Consider the following 16,968-nt stretch of genomic DNA (forward strand, 5'->3'; position numbering starts at 1 on the left):
AATGGCCTTGGTGATTATGATGCCCTCAGATCACGTTTTGACGTATCAGTCAGATTCCAGTGAAAACAATTTTTTCGGTATTGCCTTTATTCATAGACCGTATGTCGTCTCCTCAGTTGTCTCACTCACACACCTCAACACAAATTGTCAGGGACTCTATATGGCCACACATGTGTCACCAAACAAAAGCCCGAATAGCTTTATAGCACAATTCGGTGTCCCAAGCTTGGCATTATATGCATCAGCTCTGAATCATGTCTTTGGACAATAGTTGGGTTGCCCGGCTCTTGTGTTTGCTACCTTACGTTCCGTTTGTTCGGCTAGGGTAGTAAAGGGAGAACTGATGCGATTGTGTTTCTGGTTCGTCCGGTCAAGCACCTCAGTAGAGAAAGCCGAAAACTGACTGTCATGATGCGGCGAGAGCTGGTCAGCCACTCAGCAACTTATTAAAATCTTTAGCGATTATTTCCGTATTACATGAAAGACCATTTTTCCGGTCACATACGTAACGCATCTGCATCCGGATAGCCGTGTACATACCAGGGGCTATCTTCTAGCCCCATCGTCAAACTCCTATGGCTAAGTGAGAGTGGTAAAGCCACATAGTTTGATTGCTTGGTTCGACGCACTGACACCTCCTTCACGGACCAAGACGTTGGGTCAAGTGTGATCATGTGCTATTCTGAACACCCCCGTAGTATCTACGTGGGGGCCGTAGCCGACGACTGGAAAACTCTTAGGAATACAAAAACGGCCGCAAAGGAGGGAAGAACTTTAGGACAAAGGCACAAATACATTACAAAGGCTTCATATATAATAAAAACGTCCAGACAATTCGGGTGCATTTATTCGAACATGATGTCCTTTGAGCATTGACCCTCTATCAAGCGGGCACCCTCTAGGATGTCCTCTAAATAGCACTCCGGCGTGCGGTGGTTCTTGCCTCCGGGAGGGCCCTCGACAACCACTTCGGCAACCTTCATCTTCGTCCAGTGCATCTTGATGCGGGCGAAGGCCATCCGTGCACCTTCTATGCACACCGACCACTTGATTGCGTCGATTCGGGGCACTGCATCGATAAGTCACCGTGCTAGGCCGAGATAGCTACTCGGAATAGGTTAGCCTGGCCGTAGCCGAACTATGATGTCCTTCATGGCCGCTCTGGACATCTTATGCAGCTCGGCCCATTGCGCCATTTGGTCGCTCAACAGCGCCGGGCACTCCCGCGCCGCGAACTGTGACCAGAACAGCTTCTCCGTCGCATGTCCCTCCTGAGCCTGGAAGAATTGCGCGTCGTCAGCGGCACTCTTCGGAAGATCCGCAAAAGCTTCTGGAGAACTCCACAGTTGATTAAGCAAGGCATATCTCTGATCACCAAACTTAGTCTGTAAAAGAAAGGGCTTACCAGCCGCTATCTGTCTGGCCTGCCGGATCTCCTCGCGAGCCGCCCTAGATTCGGACCGCGCCACTTTGGCCTCCTGAAGGGCCTTGGCGAGCTCGGTTGCCTTGGCTTTATTCTCCTCCTCGAGGGACTTGCACTTGCGGGTGGCGTCCTTGAGCTCTTGCTCTACCACAGATACCCACTCCTCGACCTGGCGCCGGGTGGCCTATTCGGCCTTCAAATCTGCAGCCGCTTTATCAGTGGCCGCATTTCTCACTCTAGCCTGCTCCTTGGCCTGGGCGAGTTCACCCCTGAGGGTCTCGACCTTAGCAACGCCATCTGCAATTTCACATATAACAGAGTCTAAGTTTCAACTTCACATTCGCACATTCATATAGGCACAAATGGGATGTTCGCTGCATACTTGCGCCTCGTCGAGCCGCTTGTTAATAAGGACAATGTCCGCATCGGCCAGCTTCAGTTGCCATTTCAATTCGGAAACCTCCACGGCCTAGGCAGTTTCCGCTAACAGTGAAGCCTGTTTTTCCAGCCAAATAAGTATGTTAGTTCCTGCAGATATATATGGATCCTCTGTTCGCCCTTCTTCATGGGCTGACTAGAGTCTCAGGGGCCACTATCTATATACATGCATACTTTTTTATATGGAAAGTGGCTAAAGACATTACATTGCATAGCTCAAAGCCTGTTAGTAGGCTCGTAAAAGCTTCATTCAGCCCGCTTTTAGCGGACTGAATCTTCTCAGCCACCATACCTATCAAAGTACGATGCTCCTCCAAGATGGACACACTCTGCATTTCGTCCCTCAGCATGTTTGGTGCCTCCAGATTCATGGAGGTCACTGCAAGAATAGGCGCTCCCCCTCCCTTGAAGGGGGCCGCTCACTCGACTTCGGATCCGTCTTCGGAGCGGCATTCGGCTGGGGGCCAAACAATCCAGGGCCCCCATCCCCGGTCTTCACGGGGGTCACGCCCCCATGTCCTCAACGGTCGAGGTATTACCCTCTGGTGTAATATTGATGGTCCCCTACACCTCTGGACGATTCGGAGAAATCCTTGGTATGACACCTCGATGTCATCCGCCCTAGGGGGCAAGGAAACTTGCAAACGCATCTCACTCTCCATCATCTTCTGCGGAAAATCCCCTGGCGAGGAGGATTGTTGAGGGAGATCGTGGGACGGACTGAAAAACATGATTTAATATCATTCTCACAATTCATAAAGGGGTGGATGTATGTAAAGCGTCCTCAGGTGCTTATGATTTGGCAAGGGGCTTGGGGATATCCATGGTGTCCGAATCCGAGCCATCCGAAAGGGATAACTTTCCCCTGTTAGGCACCCTCGCCTCCGAGTCTACGGAGACCGCCCTCTTTTTCCCGTTGAGAGGAGGGTTATCTTCTTCCTCCTCGTCCTCGTCCTCATTTTCGTCTCCCTCATGAGAGGAGGGAGCCTCGGTCCCTTCGGACATAGCGTCCGAGGTACCTTCGTGGTGGAGGCCACTTTTGGCCTCCTTGTTCTTCTTCTTCTTCTTGTCCTTCTTTACCGACACCTAGTATGGTGCCGGGACCAGCATCCTCGTTAGGAGAGGATCAGCCAAGCCTTCGAGAAGGGGGGCCGAACACCTGATCCACTCCGCCTTCTTTGTCCAGACCTATTTAAAGGATGGAATGGTTAGTGTATCCCCTTGGGTTAACAAACCAGGCTATAGGCGGGAGCGTAGCCCTTACCTGGGGGGATGGTTGTAGTCAATACCAACGTCTTCGGACGTCTCCGGCCATGACTTTTGAGATTTAAATAGCAATTTCCAGATCTCTTTGTGCGTCGTGCCAGAGAATTGTTGTAGAGTTCGCAGCCCTTCTAGATTAAACTCCCACAAACAGAGACCATCGTTGACAGGGAAGGGTTCGGCAGATGAGCATCACCTGAATCACGTCGGTGAGGTAGGTGTTCTTCTCTATGATACTTTTGATGCGCTTCTGCAGCATCAGCACCTCATCGGTCGATCGCCGGTCTGGACCCTTGTTTGTCCATGACGCGAGTCATAGAGGGGGTCCGGATCTAAATGCAGGAGCGACCGCCCACTTGGTACCGCGGGGTTCGGTGATATAGAACCACTCCTGCTGCCATGTCTTGACGGGATCCATGAAGGCCCCTTTAGGCCAGATAGCGTGAGGAAGCTTTCTCACCATGGCCCCGCCGCAATCCGCGTGCTCCCCATCGACCACCTTCGGCTTCATGTTGAAAATCTTGAGCCATCGGCCGAAGTGTGGGGGGATGCGAAGAAATTCCTCGGACATGATGATGAATGCCGAGATATGGAGGAAGGAGTTCGGGGCTAGATCGTGAAAATCTAGCCCGTAGTAGAACATGAGGCCGCGAACAAAGAGGTGAAGGGGAAACCCTAACCCGCGGAGGAAGTGGGGGATGAACACGACCCTCTCGCCAAACTCTGGAGTAGGGATGACTTGCCCCTTTTGTCGGAAGCCTGTGTGCGATTTCCGCAGTTAAGTACCACGCCTCCTGGAGTCCTTGGATATCCTTCTTCGTCATGGAAGAGGCCACCCACTTGTCTTGAGAGCCAGATCCGGACATGGTCGGAGAACATGGTGGCAATGGAGAAAGATTGAGACTTAGGCGCTGGAGCTCAAAGATGGGAGGGCTAAGTAAGGAGAAGGCGTGGGGTAAAAGAGGGGTCCTTATCCCTTTATAAAGGCAACAAATATCAAACGACCTCGCACAAGCCTTAAAATTTGCCTATTCCCAAGGGGTCGAGCGGATGGCACAGTTGGATTACCCAAGCCCTCATTGATGAAAATCCCGCAATAAGGGGACATGATCTCTGCTTTGACAAGACGTGTCACTGGGAGTTGTGTCTCGAAACGTGAAACGGGAGGCTGAAAAAACGGTTCGAAATAATAATAAGGCCGGGATTCAATGCCTCGCTGAAAAAATTGTCAGAAGACATGACCTATTTTTTGCTTAAGTATTTTTCCCTTGTGGTTCACGGTTGTGACTATTGTACAGATCTGGATATAGTTCTCTTGGTCGAACTATTTAGGAGTATTCGGAGGAGGAACCCGCCTTGCAATGCCGAAGATAATTTGCACACCGGACACATCATCATTGAAGCCTGGTTTAGGGGCTAATGAGGGAGTCCTGGATTAGGGGGTCCTCGGGCGTCCAGGTTGTGTGATGTGGGCCGGACTGGTGGGCCGTGAAGGTACAAGATAGAAGGCTTCCCCCCATGTCTGGATGGGACTCTCCTTGGCGTGGAAGGCAAGCTTGGCGTTCGGATATGAAGATTCCTTTCTCTGTAAACCGACTCTGTACAATCATAGTCCCCTCCGGTGTCTATATAAACTGGAGGGTTTAGTCCGTAGGGGTGATCATAATCATACATGCCAGACATCTAGGGTTTAGCCATTACGATCTCGAGGTAGATCAACTCTTGTAACCCCGATACTCATCAAAGTCAATCAAGCAAGAAGTAGGGTATTACCTCCATTAAGAGGGCCCGAACGTGGGTAAACATCGTGTCCCCTGCCTCCTATTACCTTCGATCCTTAGACGCATAGTTCGGGACCCCCTACCCGAGATCTGCCGGTTTTGACACCGACACCCGCCGACGAGCACAACCACAGCAACGACGCTCGGACTGGTGAGAACCGCCGCCCTCCGGCCGCCCCCACCACGGGTGCAGTCGTAGCGCGTGCACCTCCCCCGGGACGGGCCGACCAAGTCGTTGCACTCGAGGGAGCCACTGGCCCTCGAGCGCCTTCGTCGCACCACATCCAGGTGGTTATCCCGCAGCAACAACGGGGGCACAACACTACCGCCGCTGGCACCCAGGAGCCGAGCGACGGTATGATCGACTTTGTCATCATCCCTACCAAGTACAGCTTCGGAGGCCCTGGCGCGAGCTCAGCTGCTGCTAAGGTTTCCGCCAGCGGCCGAGCAGATGGACGAGTGGCGTGTGATACGTCTCCAATGTATCTATAATTTTTGATTGTTCCATGCTATTATATTATCAACCTTGGATGTTTTATATGCATTTATATGCTATTTTATATGATTTCTGGGACTAACCTATTAACCTAGAGCCCAGTGCCAGTTTCTGTTTTTTCCTTGTTTTAGAGTATCGCAGAAAAGGAAAATCAAACGGAGTCCAATTGACCTGAAACTTCACGGAACTTATTTTTGGACCAAAAGAAGCCCACAGAGTATCGGAGTTCGACCAGGAGAGTCCTGGGCTGCCCACGAGGGTGGGGGGCGCGCCCACCCCCCTGGGCGCGCCCCCTGCCTCGTGGACAGCCCGGAGGTCCACCGACATACTTCTTCCTCCAATATGTACCCATATACCCTAAAAACTTCGGTAGCACAATAGATCGGGTGTTCTGCTGCCAGAAGCCTCCATAGCCACCAAAAACCAATCTAGACCCGTTCCGGCACCCTGCCGGAGGGGGAATCCCTCTCTGGTGGCTATCTTCTCATCCCAGCACTCTCCATGACGAGGAGGGAGTAGTTCTACCTCGGGGCTGAGGGTATGTACCAGTAGCTATGTGTTTGATCTCTCTCTCTCTCTCTCTCTCTCTCTTATTCTTGAGATGATACGATCTTGATGTATCGTGAGCTTTGCTATTATATTTGGATCCTATGATGTTTATCCCCCTCTACTCTCTTGTAATGGATTGAGTTTTCCCTTTGAAGTTATCTTATCGGATTGAGTCTTTAAGGACTTGAGAACACTTGATGTATGTCTTGCGTGGATACCTGTGGTGACAATGGGGTATTCTATGATCCACTTGATGTATGTTTTAGTGATCAACTTGCGGGTTTCGTGACCTTGGGAATCTATGCATAGGGGTTGGCACACGTTTTCGTCTTGACTCTCCGGTAGAAACTTTGGGGCACTCTTTGAGGTTCTATGTGTTGGTTGAATAGATGAATCTGAGATTGTGTGATGCATATCGTATAATCATACCCACGGATACTTGAGGTGACATTGGAGTATCTAGGTGACATTAGGGTTTTGGTTGATTTGTGTCTTAAGGTGTTATTCTAGTACGAACTCTAGGGCTGTTTGTGACACTTATAGGAATAGCCCAACGGATTGATTGGAAAGAATAACTTTGAGGTGGTTTCGTACCCTACCATAATCTCTTCGTTTGTTCTCCGCTATTATTGACTTTGGAGTGACTCTTTGTTGCATGTTGAGGGATAGTAATATGATCCAAATATGTTATTATTGTTGAGGGAACTTGCACTAGTGAAAGTATGAACCCCAGGCCTTGTTTCAACGCATTGCAATACCGTTTGTGCTCACTTTTATCATTAGTTACCTTGCTGTTTTTATATTTTCAGATTACAAAAACCTTTATCTACTATCCATATACCACTTGTATCACCATCTCTTCGCTGAACTAGTGCACCTATTCAATTTACCATTGTATTGGGTGTGTTGGGGACACAAGAGACTCTTTGTTATTTGGTTGCAGGGTTGCTTGAGAGAGACCATCTTCATCCTATGCCTCCTACGGATTGATAAATCTTAGGTCATCCACTTGAGGGAAATTTGCTACTGTGCTACAAACCTCTGCACTTGGAGGCCCAACAAGGTCTACAAGAATAAGGTTGTGTAGTAGACATCATCGTGCCACCATCCAAAGCCTGCTCGGTTTTGCCGAAGCTAGGGGCTCACGGCGAGTTGGCCCGCCGCGACCTCCCCAACTGACAACAACAACTCGTGATGCTGACCGCACTACAAAAAAAGACACTTTCGTGATGATACATGTTTGTCATAGTAGGTCACATTTTCTGTCATGCATGTACATCCATGACAAATTTATGACAGAATCAAGATAGTCATACCTGTGTTGTCGTAGAAGTGTCCCATGACATTACCAAAATTATCATCACGGAAGTGTCCACTTCCATGACGATAAATTGTGCGTCATGGAAGTGCTTTCGTCAAGGGTGATCGACACGTGGCATCCACCATAATGGGTCGTCGTTAAGCTATTGGGTCCGGTTTTGGTTCCGATAAGCCATTAACAACCCGGACCAATGAGGATTTTCCATGTGTAAAATTGTCATTGGATGGAGGAAACACATGTTGGCACACCATTGGGACAGATGTCATCCATTCATTGGATAGGAGGCGCGTATGATAGGTCGACACGTGGCATGGCCCAAAAGTGGCCCATAAAGATTAAATGGGCCGGCCCAACTAAAGGCCCACGAGATTTCGCCGACTATAATGGGCCGGGCCAACTAAAGTGTAACACCCACGATGCGGCTATATCTCCCACGTGTCGACGCATGACTTAGAGGCATAACCGCATGGTGGTTTAGTCGCAAGTGGGATAATCTTCACACAATCCCATGTACTGAATAAGAAAGGGATAAAGAGTTGGCTTACAATCGCCACTTCACACAATTAACAAGTTAAACATACATCAACCAGAGTACAATCAAGGTCCGACTGCGGAACCAAAATAAAAGAAGACAACCCCAAATGCTAGATCCCCAATCGTCCCAACTGGGCTCCACTACCGATCAACTGGAAAAGAGACAAAAACAATGATCAAGATCTTCATCGAGCTCCCACTTGAGCTGGGTTGCGTCACCTGCACTGGTATCATCGGCACCTGCATCTGTTTGGAAGTATTTGTGAGTCACGAGGACTCGGCAACCTCACACCCACGAGATCAAGACTATTTAATCTTCTGGGTAGGGTAAGGTAAAGAGGTGGAGCTGCAGCAAGCACTAAGCATATATGGTGGCTAACATACGCAAATAAGAGCGAGAAGAGAAGCAACACAATGGTCGAGAAGTTAGAAGTGATCAAGAAGTGATCCCGAAACTACTTATGTTCAAGCATAACACAAGACCGTGTTCACTTCTCGGACTCCACCAAGAAGAGACCATCACGGCTACACACACAGTTGATGTATTTTAATTAAGTCAAGTGTCAAGTTCTCTACAACCAGACATTAACAAATTCCCATCTGCCACATAACCACGGGCACGGCTCTCAAAATTTTATACCCTGTAGGGGTGTCCCAACTTAGCCCATCACAAGCTCTCACAGTCAACGAAGGATATTCCTTCTCCTGGGAAGACCCGATCAGTCTCGGAATCCCGGTTACAAGACATTTCGACAATGGTAAAACAAGACCAACAAAGCCGCCCAATGTGCCAAACAATCTCGATAGGAGCTGCACATATCTCATTCTCAGGGCACACTGGATAGGTCAAGCTACGAGTAAAACCAGCCCTCAAGTTGCCCCAAGGTGGCCCCGCAGGCTGCCCGGTTCGGAACAACACTTAGAGAAGCACTGGCCCGGGGGGTTAAAATAAAGATGACCCTCGGGCTCCGGAAACCCAAGGGAAAAGGCTTAGGTTGTTAGGCAAATGTAAAACCAAGGTTGGGCCTTGCTGGAGGAGTTTTATTCAAAGCGAACTATCAAGGGGTTCCCATAACACCCAACCGCGTAAGGAACACAAAATCAAGGAACATAACACTGGTATGACGGAAACTAGGGCGGCAAGAGTGGAACAAAACACCAGGCATAAGGGCGAGCCTTCCACCCTTTACCAAGTCAATAGATGCATTAATTCAAAAAATAAGAGATATTTTGATATCCCAACATATCCATGTTCCAACATGGAACAAACTTCAGCTTCACCTGCAACTAGCAACGCTATAAGAGGGGCTGAGCAAAAGCTGTAACATAGCCAAACAACGGTTTGCTAGGAAGGTGGGTTAGAGGCTTAACATGGCAATATGGGAGGCATGATATAACAAGTGGTAGGTAACGCGACATAGAGATAGAGCGAACAACTAGCAAGCAAAGATAGAAGTGATTTCGAGGGTATGGTCATCTTGCCTGAAAGACCGCAAGGAAGGAGAACGAGTCCATGAAGAAGACAAACAGACATAGTCGAACGGATCCTCACAAACGCAACATTATCGGAACTACTAAGAAGAAGCAACACCAGAAAGAAGCAAACAACATGGTGAACAACCATCACATAAACATGGCATGATGCAAAATCAAGTATGATGCATGTCCGGTTTAAAGAGGCATGGCATGGCAAAGTGCAACAAACAAAACTACAAATTAGGTGGAGCTCAATATGCAACGAGTTGCATATTGATGAAACACCACATGACTTATTTAGTTCTCTCTAGGTTATGTACCCAACAATATTAAATGTTGTAAAACATGGCAAGAGGTGAAGCATAATAAAACTACCTATCTAGGCAAGTTTAAATGAGGTCATAACAACAAACAACAATTCCGGAAAAATCCTCATGAGCATATTTTAGATTTGGTACTGTTCTGTCCTATACATAATTTTAGAGTTATTAAACATGCAAGAAGAGTGCACCATGTTAAACTAGGCATTTTTCTACCCGATTTACATATAAAGTTTATTAAATTCGGAGCTATGGTTAATTAGTTATGAAATAAATCATTTTAACATGTCATTTGAGCAAATGTAATCAAACAACATTTTAAACATGTATGAAAGTGGCATATTATGAAACTAGATGAAATTCTAAGCATTTTTCATATATAAGTCATTTAAATCCGATGAACGGTTTGTGAATTATTAAATGCATGAACAACAGGGGCAATCTGTAAATATGTAGTTTTCTGAACAAATAGGAAAAATGCAGCGTGCACGAAAAAAACATATGCGGCTGGATCTGCTGGGCACTGGGCTTCCACACCACGGGCCAAGGCCCAGTCGACGGAGAAGAGGCAGCTAGGCCGGCAGATCTTGGCCGACTCGCTGGAGCGGTGCAGCTGGGCCTCGCGAGCGGGCGCGCTCCTCTAGTGAACGCGGGGGGGGGGGGGGGGTCGAGGGGAGCGGTGACCCGGTGCTTGACCTGCGGGCGAGGTGGCTGGAGGGGTCAACGGGGCATGCAGGCACTGCTCTTAGTGGCGCGGTGACCTGGAGGTGGGGATGCATGGCCTCGCCAGATCTGGCAGAGACGATGACGAACGGAGCAGGTCGGCGGCAGGAGCTAAAAAGCCATGGCGCGGGTGTGCTCCTGTGGACAGAGAAAGAGAGAACAGAGAGAGGTGTGAGGCGATGGAAGAGAGGGGCTGAGAAAAGAAGGGAACGGGAAGGGGGTAGGGGCATGGCCTGGTGGTCGACGACGCTAGCAGCGGCGTGCTCCGGCGAGGGACTTGGCCGGCGAGGAGGGATCAAGGAGCTCGGGCTCCTACCTCCTGGACGAGGGAAGGCTCGGGCGCGGTGTCTCCTGCTCGACTACTGCGGGCACAGGAACAAGGAGGCGAGGTAGGAGGGCGGCGGTGGACTTGTAGGTGAGGAGGGACTCCGGTGGCGTCGGGGCTCCAGGTCCATTGCTGTGACGGGACGGAGGAAGCCGGCGGCGTCTGCTGCTTGCGACACGACATCCACGGCTGCTCCAGCTGCAAGAAGGGAACGAGGGAGAGGCGTCGTGAGAGAGAGAGCTAGGGGAGGAGACAGGTGAAAGAAAAGGGGAAAGGAGAAGGCACAGCCTGGCCGTGGTCTTGCCAGCGGCGTTCGGGCCTTCGATGGTGACGGAACCGAGGCGAGGTAGGAGGCAACAGCTCTGGTGGCTGCTGCAAGCGACGGGGTGCTCAGGGAAAAACCACAAGAGGAGGCGGGTGAGCTTGGCTCATGGAGGTGTTCGAAGCAGAGGATCCAAGGGCACGATTTCGTTGGAGCTCGAGCGGCGCTCGGGGTTGGCTGCGTGTGCGGGAATGAGGAGGCTGCGGCTTGCTGGGAAATTAGGTGGTGTGGTAATCACGGGAGGTGGACGGAGGCTGCAGTTGGAGGGGGATCCGAGAAAGACGGTGGCCTGGATAAGATCTGGTTGACTAGTGGATGAAAACGAGGAGGATGCGGGATGGATCCCGATGGAGATGCTGCTGGTGGCGGCGCGAGGGAAAAGAGGGAGGTTGGATGGGACTGATCCTAGGACTATGGTTTGGACGAAGATATACATCGTGTGGATTAGATTAGGGGCTACATCGTCCCTCCAATCGCAATTGGACGGTCGAGAACTAAATAGGTAGGGAGCCCAAATAAGAAAACGGAGATGTTTTATAGATGTTTGGGGATGAACCGAATCCAACGGTGACGACTGCCCGGGTCGAGTCCGGGATAGCTTTCGGACACACGCGTGAGGAGGGCCGCGGGCTGATGAGAGAGGTTAGATTGGGCCTGGCGGTAGGTTGTGGACTGTGTAGACGGTCTAGGGAGGAAAGAGAGGGAAAGCCCGGCAACAGTTTTTGGAGACCGAAAACGTCCGACGATTTGACCGACTATATGCCTCTATAAGTTTAACGGTTGGGCTATCAAACGAGCTCCGAATGCGATGAAACTTGGCAGGCGGTCTACCTATACTATAATGAGACCGGACGGCAACTTTCAACCCATTCCGAGAACATTTTTCAGCCACTTATAAACTAATATTTCGGAGGTGCCGCGGGCGCGTGCAAGTGTGTCTTGGCTCAGAACAGGCAACGGAAAGAACTAAGAGACCCGAACAGATGCAAATTTTGAAAACATGATGATGCAATGCACATGATGACATGGCAAGATGCAACACACAAGCGAATGACATGGCAATTATGGCGCATAACTGGAAGACACCTGGCGCAACGGTCTCGGGGCGTCACAACACTCCACCACTACAAGAGGATCTCGTCCCGAGATCTAGGATGGCATCGGAGGGAACCGGAAGAGGAATAGAAGAGGTAAAACTAAGTTGCTTCTTTGACAAACGAGTGAAGCCACGAACCTTGAGAGGTTGAACAAATTTAAAGAAAGAATAGAACGAAGATGAACAAAGTTGAAAACACTCCGTTAGAAAAGAGGAACAAGGAACATTACGGGAACGTTGTGGGTTGAAAGACATAAGAAAGGGTTACAATGGACAAGAAGTGCATGCAAGCACTCCGGTTGAAACGAGATGTACAAGGAACGATAAAGATCAATTTCGACAACACTCCAGTTGGAAAAGGAACGCATAGAATATGAACTTGGCAAAATGAAAGCACTTGGATGAGCCTCCGGTTAGAAGAGGAATGATAGACACAACACTCCGGTTAAAACAAGATAGAGAAGGAATAAGAATGATATAATTTGGACAGCACTCCGACTGTAAATGGAAGGAATTGAACATGAACTTGACAAGATGAGAGGATACTTGAAAAGAGGACACGACACTCCGGTTGAATGGATAAGCACGAAAAGAACATGGTCCTCACAATCCGTGATGATGAGTGAAGAGAGCAACATCACAATGCCTCCGTAGGAAAGAATAGAAGATAGCTCATTGGAATAAAAGAATGTAGAAGAAAATGCCAACTTCTGCTACAAATGAGCTTAGAGAGCACCCTTCCAAGAAGGTTATAATGGAATTGTTGGAAAACCAACAACGAAACAAATAAGCTTATAGTGGGCTTATGAAAAGCATCTCAAAATTGAGGCGAAATTTTGCCACTAACGGAAACAATAGGGATTGATATGAACAAGGAGACGAGAAACTTATTTCACCGGGAGGATAAGGAATACTTGGATCATTGATGGACACCACAATTAGCAACATTCCTTAGGGAAAGGCTTTAGGTGAAATATAGCCAAGATAACTCCAATGAAGAGATTGATGGATTGAGAAGAGCTCAGGCTCGAAGAAATAGATGGGTTTAATTACCTCATTCTTGACAACTCTTGAATCATGACACATGAAAGAAATTGTCAAGAATGACATAACACCACCTCAAAAGATAAGGTAGAAAGAATTGCCTTTGGGATGCAAGATGAAGAATGCTTGACCTCCTTGAAACAAAACATGTGTTGAGCATCATGTTTATCTTTGAGTATAGCTTGGCGGACCATAACTTCGAGAGAAATCTTAAAGAACAATTGGAGAATGAAAGGAATCCTTGACGAACTACCATGTAGAGCCTCCATGACGAACTCCGGTAATAAAAGGATAACGAAAAGAAAAAGAAGTTGAAAACACTAGGTGAAGACTTGCAATGATTTAGATGGAGCTTTGCGACGAGATAATGTGGAAAACTTGGAACTCCGGAAAAGAAAGATGACTCACTTGAACCGAGAATTTACTCATCATGAACAAACTCTGGAAGAATGAATCAATCACTTGGATGAAGCAAGAATAAGAATTATGTTATGCGTATCCTTCACCAATTTAAATTGATGACAAGCAACGGATTTGGCACACTACTTATTCTCGTAGAAAGGATTAAGATAGATATAGCATAAAGTTGAGAAGGTCTTCAACGAACCACTAGTAGGATTTAGAAAGAATGAATGAATTGATATTATAACCAAGGAAGAGAACTCTTGAACGAACCACTGTAAGAATTGAAAATGAATGAAGAAAAAAAATAAAGAAACACCGAGAAGAATTATAAAAAGAATGAAGATACTTGAGATAATATAAATACATGAGACCGAATAGATCACGAGCTGACTAGAGGGTACTTGAATGATGCACCAGAAGAATTCGAGAATGAGAGCTGAATGCTGGAATGAATAATTCTGAGAAGATGGGCTCCGGAGAATCAAAGTGAAAAGACTCCTGAAATGCTCCAGATGGATGAAAAGAATTCTCAAAATCAAAACAATTATGAGAGGATGGCATCAAGCTAGAATCATGAATGTTGAGAATGTGGATTAGATTAGGGGCTACCTCATCCCTCCGATCGCAATTGGACGGTCGAGAACTAAATAGGTAGGGAGCCCAAATAAGAAAACTGAGATGTTTTATAGATGTTTGGGGATGAACCGAATCCAACAGTGACGACTACTCGGGTCGGTCCGGGACAACTTTTGGACACACGCGTGAGGAGGGCCGTGGGCTGACGAGAGAGGTTATATTGGGCCTGGCGGTAGGTAGTGGACTGTGTAGACGGTCTAGGGAGGAAAGAGAGGGAAAGCTCAGCAATAGTTTTCGGAGACCGAAAACGTCCGACGATTTGACCGACTATATGCCACTATAAGTTTAACGGTTGGGCTATCAAACGAGCTCCGAATACAATGAAACTTGGCAAGTGGTCTACCTACACTATAATAAGACCGCACGCCAACTTTCAACCCATTCAGAGAACATTTTTCGGCCACTTATAAAATAATATTTCGGAGGTGCCGCGGGCGCGTGCAAGTGTGTCTTGGCTCAGAATGGACAACGGAAAGAACAGAGAGACCTGGACGGATGCAAGTTTTGAAAACATGATGATGCAATGCACATGATGACAAGGCAAGATGCAACACGCAAGCGAATGACATGGCAATGACGGCATAACTGGAAGACACCTGGCGCAACGGTCTTGGGGCGTCACATAAAGGCCCACGAGATTTCGCCGACCATAATGGGTCGGCCCAGCTAAAGGCCGACGAGATTTCGTCGACCATAATGGTCCGGCCCAGCTAAAGACCAACAAGATTTTGAGGACACTAATGGGCCGGCCCGGTAGCAGACTGCCATGTTTTGGGACAAATGCCAGCCCATAATTGATCCGGTCCATTAACAGCCTGCCACGTTCCGGGCCCAATAAAGGCCCATATGAGATCCGACCCGTTAAAAGCCTACCAAGTTCTGGGCCAAATTATGGCCTAGATCAGATACGACCCTTTAAGAGGCTTTGGGCTAAATTATGGCCCATATCAGATTCGGCCCGTCAACTGGACGCTATGCTTTTGGGCCCACTTGCTAAAGGCCCATTTAGTAATTCAACATGATATTAGTTTTGGCCTGTTAAAGGCTTGTTTAACATTTCGGCCCTATATTTATTTCGGCCTGTTAAAAGCGTGTCATATAGTTGGGCCTAACTACGTCCCGGTTTGCATCCGGCCTGCTCACCACCGATAATCTGATTGGGCCAAACAAGGACCGAGACAATTTTGGCCTGTTAACGGCCCGTGATGTGATTGGCACAATCATGGGCCGGGGTCTATTTCGGCCTGCTGCCGGCTCGTGAGCTGTTCGGCACGTTTCAGGCCCAACCTACTTTTCAGCCTCCTAAAAGCCCATTGAGTTTTCTTGCGGAAAATAGGGTCAGCGGTTTACTCGGCCTATTAGAGGCCCAAATCTACTATTGAGCCGGTTTACATTTAGCCCTGTTAACGGACCAATTATGTAGTGATTTGCATGACAGCCCGATTATGTACCATAATTTTATGGTTTGGCCGGTTTACTGCGAAGACGGGATATACATACAGTAAAATAAGTGCAACATCGTGAACAAGAAAAAACCTAGACTATAAAATAAAGAAATTACAACATATTACATCCACTGGGCATCAAAGTTTGCCACTATGATAATAAAGCACAAGTAGACAACACATTACATACACTGTGCATCAAAGATCGCCACCAGTGCAAATAAACACGCCGACAAAATAATATACAAAACCGACAACACTTCAATAGAGTTCAATAAAGGTTAGCCCTGCTTGGGAGCTGCACCGCAAGCAGCTGAGCAAGTTGATGGAACTGCGCTTGTTTGAAACTTATATCCTCCTCACTCTAAAAGATAAACAAGCAGACAGATGACAGGTTTTGCACATATAAGTATCAATGCTGACAATTCATCACATTTCTTACTGACGAATAAAGTGACACAGTTTAAAATAGCATTAACACAATATGGTATTGTTCAGGTTAAGACATGGCAGGAAATGACATTGTGAAAGAGTTGGCAGCTTCACGATACCACTGGATTACAGATCAAGAACTCATAGGTATCAATGGTTAGTGTGCTGTCAATTTATCCCATTTCAGATTGGCAAATAAAGAGACGGTTTAAATAATAGTAGAATGATATGACATTGTTCATAGTTAAGACATTGCAGAATATGACATTGTGTTGTAGTGGGTAGGTTCACCACACCACTGAATTACAGATCAAGAGCAGAAGCATACATGTAGTGCAAAAGAAGATCACTTGCTCTGTATAGTTTAATTTACATGGTATGAAGAAGGAACTTGGTTGTACAACTGAAAACTTAAATTGAGAAGGACAAACTTTTGTTTATGAGCTACATAATAAACTTTAAACATGCAATTTGATGCAAACACCAAAAATAAACAGTTGTTGTAGTCATGCCTAACCAAATATACACAACAAAGTTTGAAGGCTTGAGAAGGACAAACTTACATTATTGGTGAAGACACGCTCTATAAAGCCCTTGTCCATGCTGATGGGGGGGGGGGGTGGGGGCGTAATTCAAGAAGTTTACCACATAATCTTCTTCATAAGCATTGCCTTTATTCTACATTTTGTTAAGAGTAAACATAGATGTGATAATATAAGAAAAAATGGAGAATATTTAAGATAAGATGAAGAGTGATGCTACATGACCAAGTAGCTATAAATGTAAGTATAGAGATACAAGCAAAAGGTATAGCCAAGAGCAATGCAGAGCTAAACTTCTTCAGGACCATCGGTGTTATCCAACCTTATGGTAAGGGTAAATATAGATCTGATGCATAGAAAATGGAGGGCAAAGGAAAATAAGCTGTAGAGTGATGGT

The sequence above is a fragment of the Triticum urartu genome, chromosome 5A, assembly GCF_056163025.1.
Source record: "Triticum urartu cultivar PI428250 chromosome 5A, HENAU_Tu73, whole genome shotgun sequence".
In the NCBI taxonomy this organism is placed as follows: Eukaryota; Viridiplantae; Streptophyta; class Magnoliopsida; order Poales; family Poaceae; genus Triticum; species Triticum urartu.